At 36.9% G+C, this 16,030-nt stretch overlaps 1 long non-coding RNA gene across 1 annotated transcript in view; it reads left to right on the top strand.

The window, feature by feature from the left end:
- The window catches only part of LOC140628790 (uncharacterized), a 303,795-nt gene that overhangs the window by 147,391 nt on the left and 140,374 nt on the right, over positions 1 to 16,030 (top strand). The window contains exon 2 of the long non-coding RNA XR_012026754.1: positions 15,011 to 15,103. This is a non-coding gene — a long non-coding RNA (uncharacterized lncRNA). The remainder of the gene's footprint in view (positions 1 to 15,010; positions 15,104 to 16,030) is intronic.

Here is a 16,030-nt window from a genome sequence, read left to right as displayed (position 1 = left end):
TTTACATGTTAGTGCTTAATTAAGTTTGCCATTTTGTTATTTGTTTTCTATTTGTTTCCACTGGGGTTTTTTCTCTACTTATTTGTTTTGCTTTTTTTTAAAAGATTTTATTTATTTATTCATGAGACACACACACACACACAGAGAGAGAGAGAGAGAGAGAGAGAGAGGCAGAGACACAGGCAGAGCAAGAAGCAGGCTCCATGCAGGGAGCCTGATGTGGGACTCGATCCCGGGTCTCCAAGATCACACCCTGGGCTGAAGACAGCGCTAAACCGCTGAGTCACCCGGGGCTGCACTGTTTTGTTTTTTTATATGTGGGTTACTGAATAATTTTTAAGAATCCATCTTGATTTATTTATGATGTTTTGGGTGTAGCTCTCTTTATAGTGTTCGTAGTGATTGCTCTGAGTATTACAATATACACATATGACTTGTAATAGTGCACTCATATTACCATTTTACCACTTTGAGTGAAGTATCAAAACCTCACTTAGATTTAGATCCCCTTACCTTCACTACTTTTAAATATATCCTTGTCTTGAGTATCATCTGGTGCTATCAGTTTTATTTTAATCATCAAACATGATTTATAAAACTCATGAAGGAAATCATACTCTACTGTATCACCCATATTCTTACTCTTCTGTTTTTCCTAATGCTCTAAGGTTTTTATTATTTCCTCTTTTTTAATGTTCTTTCATTCAATCTTTAAGGATAGGGCTTCTAGCAACAAATTCTTTTAGTTTTTTTAAAATCTGAGATTTTGTTTTCCCTTCATTCCCGAAGGATCATTTTGCCAGATGTAGAATTCATGGTTGACAGTTTTTTTCTTTTAGCAGTACTTTCTGGCTTCCATGTCATTTGAATTGATGTTTCTATACAGGTAATGTGTCATTTTTCTCTGGCTTCTTTCAGGACTTTTTTTCTTTGTCTTTAGGTTTTGAACATGTAATTATAATGTGTCAAGGCACAGATTTCTTTGGGATTAGCCCACTTCTTTGTGTCTTTTGCCAAACTTGGGATGTTTTCAGCCATTATTTCATATTATGTCATATCTAAGAAGGCTTTGCCTACTGGTTTGTCTTTGAATCTCAGAACATACTACAATGCCTGATACATTGTTTATGCTTTGTATATATTTATCAAATGAATGAATGATTCTAAAAATAAGTAAGTGAATTCAGTCAACTATAAGTTGGGATTTCAGGTCTCTTGATCAAAATGGCTCTTTTCCTAAGGAGTTGACCCAGTTTTATTTGTCTACTTATAGACTGTAATCCTACATGAAATGTAGTTTCCTGGGGATCAAACAATCTATTTCATGCTTCATCATTTGCATCTTCACATTCTTGAAGCAAATAATCTCATGTAATGATTGAGGAGAAGAATGCCAGTGATGGGGGAATGGCACGAGAACTCTGGAAACTCCCAAGGAGGAAAGGGAGCAGTCCAGGAGATTGAAATTACCAAGGTTCTATTTTGCCACCTACCTGTTCTGTCCCTATCAATTGTATCTTTTAAAATACATTTATTAGGGGCACCTGGATGGCTCAGTGGTTGAGCATCTGCCTTTGGCTCAGGGCATAATCCTGGGGTTCTGGGATTAAGTCCCATATTGAGCTCCCTGTAGGGAGCCTGCTTCTTCCTCTGTCTGTATCTTGGCCTCTCTGTGTCTTTCATGAATAAATACATAAAATATTTTTAAAATAAGATAAAATACATCTGGGACACCTGGGTGGCTCAGCAGTTGAGCATCTGCCTTTCACTCAGGGCGTGATCCCAGGTTACTGGGATCAAGTCCCACATCAGGCTCCCTTGAGGAGCCTGCTTCTCCCTCTGCCTATGTCTCTACCTTTGTGTGTCTCTCATGAATAAATAAATAAATCTTTAAAAACATATATATATATATATATATATATATATATATATATATATTAAAAACCATCAGTTGGGGGGGTGCCTAGGTGACTCAGTTGGTTTGGTGTCTGACTCTTGATTTCAGCTTAGGTCGTGATCTCAAGGTCCTGTAGTCAAGCCCCACATGGTTCTACACACTTGGCATGGAGTCTGCTTGGGATTCTCTCTCTTCCTCTCCTTCTGCCCCTTTCCTCCCTGCTGTCTCTCTAAAAAAACGTCTTTTTTTTAAATCATCAGGGGCACCTAGGTGGCTCAGTTGGTTAAATCTCCAACTTTTGATTTCAGCTCAAGTTGTGATCTCAGGGTTATGAAAGCAAGCCCTGCGTTGGGCTCCATGATGTGCATGAAGCCTGCTTAAGATTCTTTCTCTGCCCCTCTCTATTTCTAAAAAAAAAAATCATCATTAGGGTAAACATGAATGAATTCTTAGATACGTCTTTAGGTAGAAAACTTAATGTCCCCAGATGCCCAGAAGGACAACCTTCTTCGGCACTATGTCCCAGCAGTCACTCCTACCTATAGCTCACAAGACTGAGCAGTAGTACTTGGAGTATCCATTTCAGCTTAGTCTGGAAGCAACAACACAATTGTATTTGATTTTAACCAATAGTGACAAACCAAAGTTTTGATCAATAAATTTAGCCTGAGGCAGAAGCAAGTTTACTGTGATAATTTATTGGGAAAATCTTCTCTTTGTGCTGAATACATCACTTGGTTGCATGTTTCCTCTGTTTTCATTTTTTCCTTTTCTTTTTCTCTTCCTTTCTCTCTTTCTCTCTCACTCTCTCCTTTCTTCCTTCCTTCCTTCCTTCCTTCCTTCCTTCCTTCCTTCCTTCCTTCCTTCTTGTCAACTAAAGGCTACTTTCATAGACAGAGTATATCTCCAAAAATAAAACCTCTAATGCTTGTTGAATTAGTGTCAATTTAACTATAAATTTAATCAAAATATATTTAGACAAGAGCTTTACATTCTCTGGCAAATGAATTTAAATGTACTGAAAAGCAAAGCAAATCATAAGTCAAATAATATGTACATATTCTGGTAGACACAAGTTAATGAAATTTCCCTCAATTGGCAGCTGAATTGACTTATAATCCTAGCTGTGGTAAGGTTTTTCAGATAATAGCCTGAAACCTGTGGTCCTTTACCACTTGGGACCAGTTAAGCATTCCTGCTTCATGACCCTTTTCCAAGTGATTTGGGAAAACTTAACCAGGCTGCAGCAGTGTGAAGGCCAGGGGTCCCCTGGGGAGGCTGTGGCTGTTACTGCCCATAGACCAGTCTAAACCTAGCTCCAAGCCCACACAGGTCACTCTGGAATGTCCAAGGCTGTTTGAGGTACAGAAAAGGGCTTTATGGCAGTGAAATGGGGAGGTACAGTCAGCTTCAGGCTCTGTCCACAAGAATAAATTGCAGCCTAGAATTTTAGCCAAGTTCTGAGTATGTCCGAAGAGCTTTCATGTTCACCATAATTCTAGGTGAGAGAGCCAGAATAAAGGAAAGCCACAACCACAGTAAAAACAGAGTTATTTAGAATTGAAATATTTAATGTTTATAGAAAGAGTGAGGCTATTTTGTGTCCCTGTTAAAGTGGTCTTCAAAGTTGTTGGTTTGGTTAATATGAGTTCTTTATTTGGATGAAATACTGGGTTTGTCTGCCAAATGATTGCTTAACCATATGTTATTTTGCCTTCTAAAATAGCCAAAAAAAAATTTGTTTTGCCGCTTCTATATTTGCCTTATATACCTGATCCTTGGTGGAGTAGGGATTGTTTTAGGGATTAACATGAAGAATTAAAATGAAGAGTTAACACTTTGTGTCATAAATTGAATCTTTTTCTTAGTTTTTTCATATGTCTTTTGACTTGATGATTTTTTAAACCAGAAATTTACTTTTAGGTAGTCAAGTTAATAAATTTCTTTAAAGATTTTATTATTTATTTGAGAGAGCGAGCAAGCAAGCATGAGCGGCAGAGGGATAGGGACAGGGAGAAGCAGGTTCCCTACTGAGTGGGGAGCCCAGTGCAGGGTTCAATCCCAGGACCTTGAGATCATGACCTGAGCCGAAGGCCAGACACTTAACCGACTGAGCTACATGCATGCCCCAAGTTTATACATTTTTAATGTTATAGTTTTAGGATTTTGAAATTTAAAAGAACCCTTCCAAATCTGAGGCTATCAAATAATTTCTCCATTTTTGATTTAACACTTATAGGGTTTTATTTATATCTTTGATCTATTTGGAATTTATGCTAGTGGATGGTGTGAGCTATAGCTCCAAATCTATTGTTTTCCAGAGAGTTACCTAGCTTTCCCAAACCAATTTATCAAATATCTATATTTTAGCTTTGATCCGAGAGTCTATCTATATCATATATTAAATTATTATGTGTATTTTAGTCTACTTCTGTATTTTCTCTTCTGTTCCATTTGTCTGCCTTAGCATTTATACACTAATATCATATTATTGAGGTCCTATGAAATGTTTTTATGATGGGTAGAGATGGTCTTCCCTACTTTGCCTCCTTTTCTAAATTTTCCTGGTTGTTCTTTTTTATGTTTCCATATGAGCTTCATAGTGACCTTGTTTTATTCCTATCCACATCACCACAGTTTAAAAAGTAAATAAAATCTGCAATTCATATTGCTATCACATTGAATTTATGAATAAACTTAGAAAGAATTTACATCTTTTGCAAATTGAGTCTTCGCACCCAAGAATAAGGGTTGTTTTTCCAATTGTGTCTTTTGTGTACTTTAAAAGTGATTTAAATTATTCTTCACCATAAGTTTTTGGTATTTCTTGATAAATATAGTACTATGCATATTTAGTATTATTGTCACTAACATAAAGTGGGTCCTTTCCTTCATTATAAACTCTAGTTGTTATTTAAGCAAAAAAAAATTGTATGATAAGGCCTTATGACTTTCTGCAGATGGAATTCAGAGATCTTGCAGGAGCTTGACTATAATCCAGTGATACTTCAATGAACAAATTCCCAATAATGACGTTTCATTTGAATATAACATACTATGATAAAACCATTTTTCTGGCAATATAGCAGTCCACAGATCAAGCCTTAAAAATGCCTATGCCCTTTGATTTTTGTATACCTATAGGCTAAAGAATAGATATGACAATGCGAACAGTGGCTGGCTCAAGGTAGAAGGATTTATGGAAGGGTTTATATTTCCTTGTTTTCTGTTTCTTTGAATGTTCTTGATTTTTAAATATCAAACATGCATTACTTTTATAACACGAATGTTATTTTTCTTTTTCTTTTATTTAATTTATTTATTCATGATAAACACAGAGAGAGGCAGAGACATAGGCAGAGGGAGAAGCAGGCTCCACACAGGAAGCCTGATGCGGGACTCGATCCTGGGACTTGGGGATCACACCCTGAGCCAAAGGCAGAGGCTCAACTGCTGAGCCACCTAGGTGTCCCACAAATGTTATTTTGCAATAAAAATTCATGTTTGTAAATCAGAGAATATATGCACAAATTCACAGCCACATGTCACCAAAATCCCCTCCTCCACAGCTTGGGTGTGCTGCCATACAGTGCACACAGGTAGTTCTGAATAGGAAAGAGAGGAGGTTGAAAGAAAGAAAGAAAGAAAGAAAGAAAGAAAGAAAGAAAGAAAGAAAGAAAGAAAGAAGAGAGGTTTGGGGATTGAGCTGGATTTAAGATCTAATCTCAGTTCTGCCACCTGCTACCTTAGTGTCCCTGGACAGGTTACTTAACCTCTTTGGACCCTGACATTCCCATCTGCAATATAGAGGTTGCTAAGTTTTTGAAAATATGACAAAATACATAGCACACAGCAAGAATTTCGGTAAAGGGTAGTTGCTTCAGTGATTTAGCAGGCTCAGGAAACCCCTGGGTAACACTGCAAAACATGAGCACATTTTCTCCTCCCTTTTTTCTCTCTTGGTGATGCACTTACCTCCTTCTCAATAACTCCCAATATTCAATATATACATTTCTGCTCATTTCTTCTCCTTCCCTTGTTAAAAACCCTTCCTGCTGTCAAAACAGGAAATTACTTACAACTTTTTTCTTTTCCTTAAAGAAGGATCATATTATAATTAAATGAGGGTTAGTGGCAGAATGATAATAGCAAATGCATGTAGCATTTACTATGTGCCAGGCTCTCCTCTGAGTGTTCCTCACAGATTACCTCATTGTGATCATGTTTATAACTCTAAGAGATACATGTAGTTTTATGATCCCTGTTGTAGAGATGAGGAAGCTGAGGCACAAAGGCTGTCATGGAGATTTTTACAGGTTGACTCCTCCCCTGTGCCACACAAGCCCTCATAAGCCTTGGATGTGTCCTTATGGAAGGTAATTTGGTTTGTTTATGTGTGTTTGCTTCACCCTCTGATACTTCTTTTCCTACCGCTGGCATTTCTGACCTGTAAAGCCTTGGTATGCCTGCAATCCGTTCCCTTCCCATGTAAAGATGAGTCCCTTCTGGCATCATCCATGCTGGCATTTTCTACCATCTGGTACATGCCGACCACCTTCTTGCTTGCACAGATGTGCCAGTGCCTTAGCCTTTCCCTTCAGCACTTCCTGACAGGCCCGCCCCACCTTCACCCTCTGTTTCTGGATGATCCACATCACCATGCTCAACACAGGTAATCTTTGGAAATGACTATTTAGCACAGTAGGTCCTTTTCTCCCTATCTGATCTTCCCACTTAGAGTGGGGGCAGTCTTTTTTATATCCTTAATCTTGCTTCTTTCTGGCCTCTGAAACCTTGATATTTGGCCTCTGCAATCAGCTCCCAGCTGTGCTGAAACATCACTTAAATTGTTCTGACATATTGATTGCTTTTCTTCTTATTTAGGGGTCCGACACTGTATTTTTGTTTAGGCTCAATAGCACATTTGGAGAACATAGACCGAAATGAGCCTAAATTATGGGCATTTAAAAATAAGAATGTGCCTCTTAAAGCATTCCTATTATTCCACTGTAAATTTTAAACGTAAGTATAGTCTAATATCGTATTTATTTATTTTTAAATGTTCTGACAGCCCACACTGGGTTCAGAAACTTTACCATTGGGATGCCTGGGTGGCTCAGCGGTTGAGCGTCTGCCTGCAGCTCAGGGCATGATCCCACAGTCCCGGGATCGAGTCCCACGTCGGGCTCCCTGAGTGGAGCCTGCTTCTCCCTCTGCCTATGTCTCTGCCTGCCTCTCTGTGTCTCTCATGAATGAATAAATAAAGTCTTTAAAAAAAGAAACTTTACCATTCTTGGGACAAGTAATGCAGAAGGCATGAAGATGTATTAAACAGTATCTGTGAAAACTATAATTCATATCAAAGTAAAATAAGTAATTTTATTTTTAAATTTTAAATAATATGTAAGTAACTCAATACCAAGTAATACTGTGTTAAGTGTTCTGGAAAATATAAAATATTGGTCTTGGGTGGTAAAAGGTGCAAAATCACCCTCTGCTGAAATTCCTGTAGCTGAGAATACTTTTTTTTATTCTTCATAAACAATAAAAATATTTATTTGAGAATGCTGTTTGCAAGCAGCCAATTAATCAAAAGTTGTAAATAGGGACACCTGGGTGGTGTCCTCTGTGTCCTCAACCACCTCCGTGGTTGAGAGTCTGCCTTTGGCTCAGGTTGCGATCCTGGGGTCCTGGGATTGAGTTCCTCATCGGGCTCCCCATGCGGAGCCTGCTTCTCCCTCTGCCTATGTTTCTGTCTCTCTCTGTTTGTCTCTCATGAATAAATAAATAAAATCTTTTTTAAAAAAAAATCCCATTTGACAGACATTTTACAGAATATCTGACCAGTCCTCCTCAAAACTATTAAGGTCATCAAAAACAAGGAAAGTCTGAGAAATTGTCATAGCCAAGAGAAGTTTAAGGAGACATAATAATTAAATGTAATGTAGTGTCCTGGATGAACCTTGGAACAGAAAAAGGAAACTGGTGAAAAGGTAAAATAATCTGAATTGAGTATAGACTTTTGTTAATGATACTGTTATCAGTGTTGATTCATTAATGGTGACAAACACATCATATTAATGTTAGATATTATTAGTAATAGGGAAACTGGGTTAGAGGGGTATGGGAACTGTCTGGACTCTTTGCAATATTTCTGTAAGTCTAAAACCATTCCAAAATAAAAAGTTTATTTTTCTAAAAAAAATGTATGCTAATCCCATCTATTCCCAGAGCATTTATTTCTTAGAAGAAAGGAAGGAAAGAAGGATAGATGAGCTGGAAAGATTTCATGATCTTGAGTAAGTACTAATTGCTATAATGCTAAGCATCTTAGACATACTTATCTATGGATTATGGATTAAAATTACACTGCTTTATTTTCCTAGCAAGTACAGTGTTACTAATAAGGTTCACAGAGTTTGTGTTGTTCTCTTAGGAAGTAAAAGGAACACAGAGCTCATTAACTAGTTGGATCTTTTAAACATAGAGCTCAGAGGAGGTAAATGTGGGAGAGCAGTAGGGATTTGGGGAGGCGTTTACAATTTACAGCTCAATGAGATGCAAAAATATTCATTGTTAATAGCTTCTGCTGGGAGTTCAGCAACCCCAAAAAGAAAAGAAGTATTGACTTGTTGGTCCATGGAGGCCACCTGCCTGCTTCTTAATTGTTTTGAAGGGCCAGTAAGTGCCCTATGAATCCATCTTGGCACCTGAATGATGATATCTTGGGTGAGCTACATTAAATAGAACAGGAAAGTGGTCAGCTTCATGTGTGGTTTTTTAAAAAATTACATATGATGGGTAAATGAAATAAAAGGGAGTCTGGGTGAAAGAAGAAAATTGAAGACTATTTTTTAAGAGATTTTATTTATTTATTTAGGAGAGACACACAGAGAGAGGGTAGAGACATAGGCAGAGGGAGAAGCAGGCTCCCTGCGGGGAGCCTGATGCAGAACTTGATCCCAGGACCTTGGGATCATGACCTGGGCCAAAGGCATCAGATGCTCAACCACTGAGCCATCCAGGCGCCCCTAAAGACTGTATTATAACAGACTTTAGTCAACATAAAGTTCCTATAAGACTAGGTCTTCAAAACTCAATTTAGTTCTTGCCTCCCACCACTTTCCTTCTCTTACCTTTTCCCATCCTGACCTCCACCACCAGCAACACAAATGTTCTAATCTAGAAGCTTCCTTAATGTGGTGCAAAGTCATGAAGTAATTATGCAGTCCTGGAACCTTGCTTTTTCACTGCCCTGTTGCTAAACAATGCTCTTGTCCCCCACAAAGGCCACTAGGATTTTTCTGAAGCTTTTCTCATTAAATAACTGGGTTCATGAGTTTGGGCAGGAAATCCACAGTGCATTTCTCATCACATCATATTAAGAGTCCATACTATCAACGTTGATCACTGTTGATGTTAATCTTGATCATGTGGCTGAGGTAGTGTTTGTCACGTTTCTTCACTGTAAAGCTACTCTTTCTATTTTTTAAGATTTTATTTTTTTATTCATGAGACACACACATACACACACACACACACAGAGAGAGAGAGAGAGAGAGACGCAGAGACACAGGCAGAGGGAGAAGCAGGCTCCATGCAGGGAGCCCAATGTGGGACTCAATTCCAGGACTCCAGGATCACAACCTGAGCCGAAGGCAAGTGCTAAACCACTGAGCCACCCAGGGATCTCCAAGATACTCTTTTATTCTCTCTCCACACTGTACTCTTAAGAATCTGCCAATTGGGGCAGCCTGGGTGGCTCAGCGATTTAGCGCCGCCTTTGGCCCGGGATGTGATCCTGGAGTCCCGGGATTGAGTCCCACATCAGGCTCCCTGCATGGAGCCTGCTCCTCTCTCTCTGTCTCTGTCTCTCATGAATAAATAAATAAAATCTTAAAAAAAAAAAAAGAATCTGCCATTTTTCCAAGGGGGCTTGATTTCTTTTGTTGGAGAACAGTATTAGAAATTGAGATCTGGGTACTAGGTATACTCATTACTCTTGGGCTGCCCTTGCTTCCAGGCCATCTCAGTTCACAGAGCAAGATGTTATATGTGTGTATATAAACCCATGTATGTACACATATCTACGAACATTTCTCTATGTAATTATCTATATCTATATTGAGGTGATCATGAGTTTATACTGGTATCTCCAACATTAATTCATTACCACATGGACCATTCTAGCCTCTTCCCTTTAATTATCTGTAACCACTTACTCCTACAGTGAGAAGCTTGGCTCTCACCATCCACCATCCATTTACTTAGTGGCTTAATTCCGGTATATACGTATGTATAGTGGTTTCAGAATTATTACCCCATAAACCCCTGGGAGGGGAAAACTTTATCAACTAGAGTAATGCTTATGCACAGTTTCTTTTGCCTTTAGCCTTAGGGACTCCACTTATTTCCAAAATTACTTAGGACAGCATCTTATTCCCCCACTCCCTTTAGTGAGATTGTGTCATACATTTGTAATACAGTTCCATTGTTTTGTCATATTATGCATTCCACTCTGGAATCCCCTAACTTTCTAAGCGATTTTTGAAAATTTGTCTACACTCTTTATATTGTAAAGTTCTGTGGGGTTGATGACTTATATTCACCATTATTGTATCACACAGAATAGACTTACTGACCTAAATAATATGCTGTGCTTCACCTATACAATCCTCTCCCCTACACCCTATAACTTTAGCAACCATTGATCTGTTTACTGTCTTTATAGCTTTTCCTTTTCCAAAATATCATATAATTGGAATCCTACAATACGTGGGCTTTTCAGACTGGCTTCTTTTACTTAACAATTAGCATTTAAGATTTATCCATGAATTTTTGCGACTTGATAATTCATTTTATCACTGAATAATATTTCATTATATAAATCTGCTACAGTTTTGTTTATGCATTCGCCTATTGAAACACAGTTGCTCCAGTTTTGGTGATTATGAAATAGAGATGCTATAAGCATTCACTTGCAAGTTTTTTTGTAACGCAAATTTGCAAATTTGTTGGGTAAATACTTAGTACTAATCATATGGTAATACTAGATTTAGTTTTGTAAAAAACTGCCAAACTGCCTTCCAAAGAGACTGTATCATTTTGCCTTCCCACCAGCAATGAGTGAAAGTTCCTGCTGCTTTTGCAACCTGACCATCAACTGGTATTGTCAGGGTTTTTTTGATTTGAGCTTTTCTAATAGATATGCAGTTGTATCCCATTATTGTTTAATTTGCAATTTCTTGATGGCAAATGATGTTGGGCATCCTTTCATATGCTTATTTACTACATGTATATGCTTCTGGATGAAGTGTCTGTTCAGATCTTCTGCCCATTTGTTAATGGGTTGTTTCTTCCCATATTGTTAAATTTTAAGAGTTCTTTGTATATTTTGGATATACCTTCTTTATCAGATATGTGCTTTGCAAATATTTTCCCCAGTCTGTAGCTTACCTTTTCATTCTTTTAGCATTGTTATTTGCAGAACATAAAATTTTAATTTTAACAAAGTCCAACTAAGCAATTTTTCTTTATTGTTATATTTAAAAATTCATCAACAAATCTGAGATTATAATAAACTTTCTTCTTAAAGTTTTACTAATTTAAGTAATAACCACACCCAACGTGGGGCTCAAACTCACTACCACAAGATCAATTGTCACAGGCTCTTCTGACTGAGCCAGCCATGCACCCCTCTCCTATGCTTTCTTTAAGAAATTTTATAACTTGGGACGCCTGGGTGGCTCAGTGGTTGAGCGTCTGCCTTCAGCTCAGGCTGTGATCCCAGAGTCCTGGGGTAGAGTCCCACATTGGACTCCTTGCATGGAGCCTGCTTCTCCTGTCTCTGCCTCTCTCTATGCCTCTCTGTGTCTCTCATGAATAAATAAATAAAATCTTTTTAAAAAATAAATTTTATGACTTTGTATATTAGATTGGAATCTCTGATCCATTTTGAATTATTGTTTGTGTAAAGTCTATACCTATGCTCTTTTTTTCACATGTGGATGTCCACTTATTTAGCACCATTTATTAAAAAAGACTATTCTTTCTTCTTCGAATTGTCTTTGTTCCTTTGTCAAAGAGGAGTTGTCTATTTTTGCATGGATCTATTTCTAGGCTTTCTATTCTATTACATTTATCTATGTGTCTACTCTTTTGCCAATATCATTCTGTCTTAATTACTATCGACTTAATAATAAGTCTTAAGTAGGGTACTGTGAGTTCTCCAACTTTGTTCTTCTTCAGTATTATGTTGGCTATTCTTGGTCCTTTGTCTTCCCATATAAGCTTTAGAATTAGTTTGTTGATATCCACAAAACAGCTTGCTGGGGTTTTGATTAGGACTGTGTTGAATCTATAGATCTAGTTGGGAAAAAGTCACATCTTAATAATTGAGTCTTCCAATCCATGAACACAAGTGATTTCTCCATTTATTTAGATCTTCATTGATTTTTTCATCAATGTTTTGTAGTTATTTGCACACAGGTCCTGTAATACTGTATTATATTTATCGTTAAGTATTTAATTTTTTTTAAGTATTTAATTTTTAAGTGCTATTATAAATGGTATTTTTTTACATTTCAAATTCTATCAGTTCATTGCTGACATATAAGGAAAGAAATTAACTTTTGTATATTGCATCTCTGTTATACTTATTTATTAATTCCAGGAGATTTTTGTTGATTCTTTGAGATTTTCTGCATATCCGATCATGTCATCTGTGAATAGAGAAGTTTATTTCTTCCTTTTTAGTCTGTATATCTTTTATTTCCTTTCTCACCTGATTGAATTAATTAGAACTATATTGCAGAGGAAAGGTGAGAGAAGACACCCTTGCCTTGTTCCCAGTATTAGGAGAAAATGCCCAGTTTCTCATTAACAAGTATGGTGTTAGCAGTCAGTTTTTTTTTTTTTTTTTTTTTTTTTAGCAGTCAGCTTTTTGTAGATGTTCTTTATCTAATTAAGGATATTTCCTCTATTCCTAGTTTGCTGTACATTTTTTTTCATGAATTAGTATTGGATTTTGTCAACTGCTTTTTCTACATCAAGCATATGATCATATGCTTTTTCTTCTTTACACTGTTGATGTAGATTAGATTAATTGTGTTTTGAATGTTAAACCAGTCTTGCATACCTGTTATAAATCTCACTTGATTGTGGCATACAATTCTTTATATATATAGTTGGATTTCATTTAATATTTTGTTGAGGACATTTATTTCTATGTTCATGAGAAATACTGGTCTGTAATTTTTCTTGTAATGTCTTTATCTGGCTTTGATATTAGGATAATACTGGTCTCATAGAATATGTTAAAAATGTTTCCTCTTCTATTTTTAGGAAGGGGTTGTAGAGAACTGGTATCATTTCTTCCTTAAATGTTTGGTAGAATTCACTGGTAAAACCATCTGGGCCCAGAGATTTCTTTTTTGGAAGGTTATTAATTAAATATTTTGTGTAGTCACATTTATTTTATTTATTTATTTATTTATTTATTTATTTATTTATTTATTTATTTATGATAGTCACAGAGAGAGAGAGAGAGAGAGGCAGAGACACAGGCAGAGGGAGAAGCAGGCTCCATGCACCGGGAGCCGGACGTGGGATTTGATCTTGGGTCTCCAGGATCGCGCCCCGGGGCCAAAGGCAGGCGCCAAACCGCTGCGCCACCCAGGGATCCCTGTAGTCACATTTTAGAAAGTAAAAAGAAACAGGGGAATTTAACTTGAGTAATGTATTTATTCAACCTACTTATTATTGTCATTTCAGCATATAGTTAATATGAAAATATTACTGAGTAATTTTATATTCTTTTTCTTGTGCTAGGTTTTTGAAATGTGGTGCATTTGAACCTACCACATATCAAGTAGTCAATAGCCTACCATATTGGACAATGTACATCTGAGGTTGAAACCAAAATTGTGGTTACTATTTAATTTTAATAATATATATTTTACCTTTTCTCAGGATATTAATGATGGAATATAGATTTATTATTTTTAAGGAAACAATCTGGTACTTTCCCTTAAAAGAGAATCATATATATCACTATCAGAAAAGAAGTCTTGGCAATGAAAAATTAATATGTGTAATATTATTTCTCATGTAGTAAATTCAAATTAATTTCATGGAATGTCACAAAATTTTTAAGAGGCAAATAAACCAAGCTGCTAGTGTTAACTGAAAAATTACCCTTTTCTGTGACAGTGTCTGTAACAGTTTTAAATTGAGTCAGTATGCTCTGAGAACTATAAAACCAAAGCTGTCCACTAGCAAAGTAACTTGACCTTGTTTGCACTAAGCCATTTGCTGTTAGCATGAATTTACAATGTGGACTAATCATCAAATACGGCAGGGTGATTGGCCCTGTTGAATAGACATATATCCCTGTCTGATATTAGCTGAATGAGACTTCTGCTCCTTCATTATATCAGCAGCTTTCTCTTTCCGGACCTGTCTCTATCGTTCCTCAGAAAGTCCAAGCATAATGAGGCTGATAGAAAGTAGACCAGCAGTTCCAAAGTACTGCTTTGGATTCAGTCAAGAATGCAAAAGATGCAGGCAGGAAGAGCAGGAATCTGTTATTTCTGGCTCAGAGGTCCAACAGCTAACAGGTGTCTTAGCCTCCACGAAGTTCCCTAAATCTTGGCAACATCCAGCCAAATCAGGAATGGGTTCTTTGACCAAGACTTAGATGAGGAGAGCACATTACAAGTAGTTAATAAATAACAGTTGGATGGATGAATGAGTCAATGAACAAATGCATGCATGAATGAATGAATAAAAATAAACTTCTATCTTCTTGGGCTATTTGCAGTCCTCCTGCCTGCCTGAAGGAGAGGCTCTGGGCCAAATTCTGAATCAAAAGTCTTTGTCTTTAATTTTGTCTCATCTCCTTTTCTTGGTATCATTATGTCCTCATAAATTCTAGCCTATATCCCATTCCCATATTATTTCCTAATCCTTTGTGATAGGATTATTATCCCCATTAGGCAAATGGAAAAACAGAGGCTCAGAGAGAGATAAGTAGGAGCTCTGAAAGCTAATCTTGGCTCTGTCTTTATGCAGCAGGATGATCTTTATTTTTTATTTTTTATTTTTATTTTCCAGCAGGATGATCTTGAACATCTCTCTTCAATCTTGGGACTCAGATTAATGCCTCCTATTCCTACACACCTTGGATGACTGCCACTCACCAGCTGTGTGAGTTTGGACAAATTACTTACCTTCTATTAGCCTCAGTTGCCTTATCAGTAGAGTCTGAGTAAATATCAATGGCTTGATTTACCTGATGGGTTCATTTACCTGACTGGCTGTTATAAAAAAATGTAAATAGATAAAATAAGGCTCATAAACCACTTAGCACAATGCCTAGCATGCAACAGATATTCAATAAACATTAACCATTACCATTTTTACCTCCCATCTGTCAAATCGTTGAGCTATCTATGCTTAAAAATAATAATACTGAAATAGTAAATAACATTTATTGAACCAGCAAATGTGCAAATCTATGTATATATGTTATCTCACCTAATTCTTGCATAATAACACCCTCATTTTACAGGTGAAGAGACTAAAGCACAAACTGTGTAAGTGACCCACTTGAGGTCACAATTGCTAAATGGTAAAGTTAGGATTTGAGCTGTATCTAATTTCAAAGCAGGTACTCTTTTTGTTATATTATAAGAACTCTTCTAGCTCCAAAAGTCTATAACTTGCAACTATTCTTTGAATTATAAAACTTTGGTGATGCACAAAAAATTCATCAAAGGCCGACCTGTGTGTGGTGGTATCTTGGTGCCATGAAGGGTACGAGATGAATAGGACATAGTCCTTAGCCTCTTGTATCATTTCGTCTTGGCCAATTTTCCTTCGTCTCTTTTCTAATGCGATTCTAGAATTCAATAGTCATTTCTCCGTCTCTGTCATCTTTATAAACTGTTATTTAGAAAATGTGTTTCTAAAGAACTGCATTTGCTAAATTAACAGTGCTAACCGAGGCTGATTATCTCAGCACAGTAAATTGTCAGCATCTATGCTACGGCTTTTTAATTAGCTTGAAATGATCATTACTAAGTGACCCTTTTTGTAACACAATAACAAATCATTTCAAAAGCATTTGCTGAC

Source organism: Canis lupus, chromosome X (genome assembly GCF_048164855.1).
Source record: "Canis lupus baileyi chromosome X, mCanLup2.hap1, whole genome shotgun sequence".
Taxonomy (NCBI): domain Eukaryota; kingdom Metazoa; phylum Chordata; class Mammalia; order Carnivora; family Canidae; genus Canis; species Canis lupus.
This window is presented reverse-complemented; position numbering and strand designations above follow the sequence as displayed.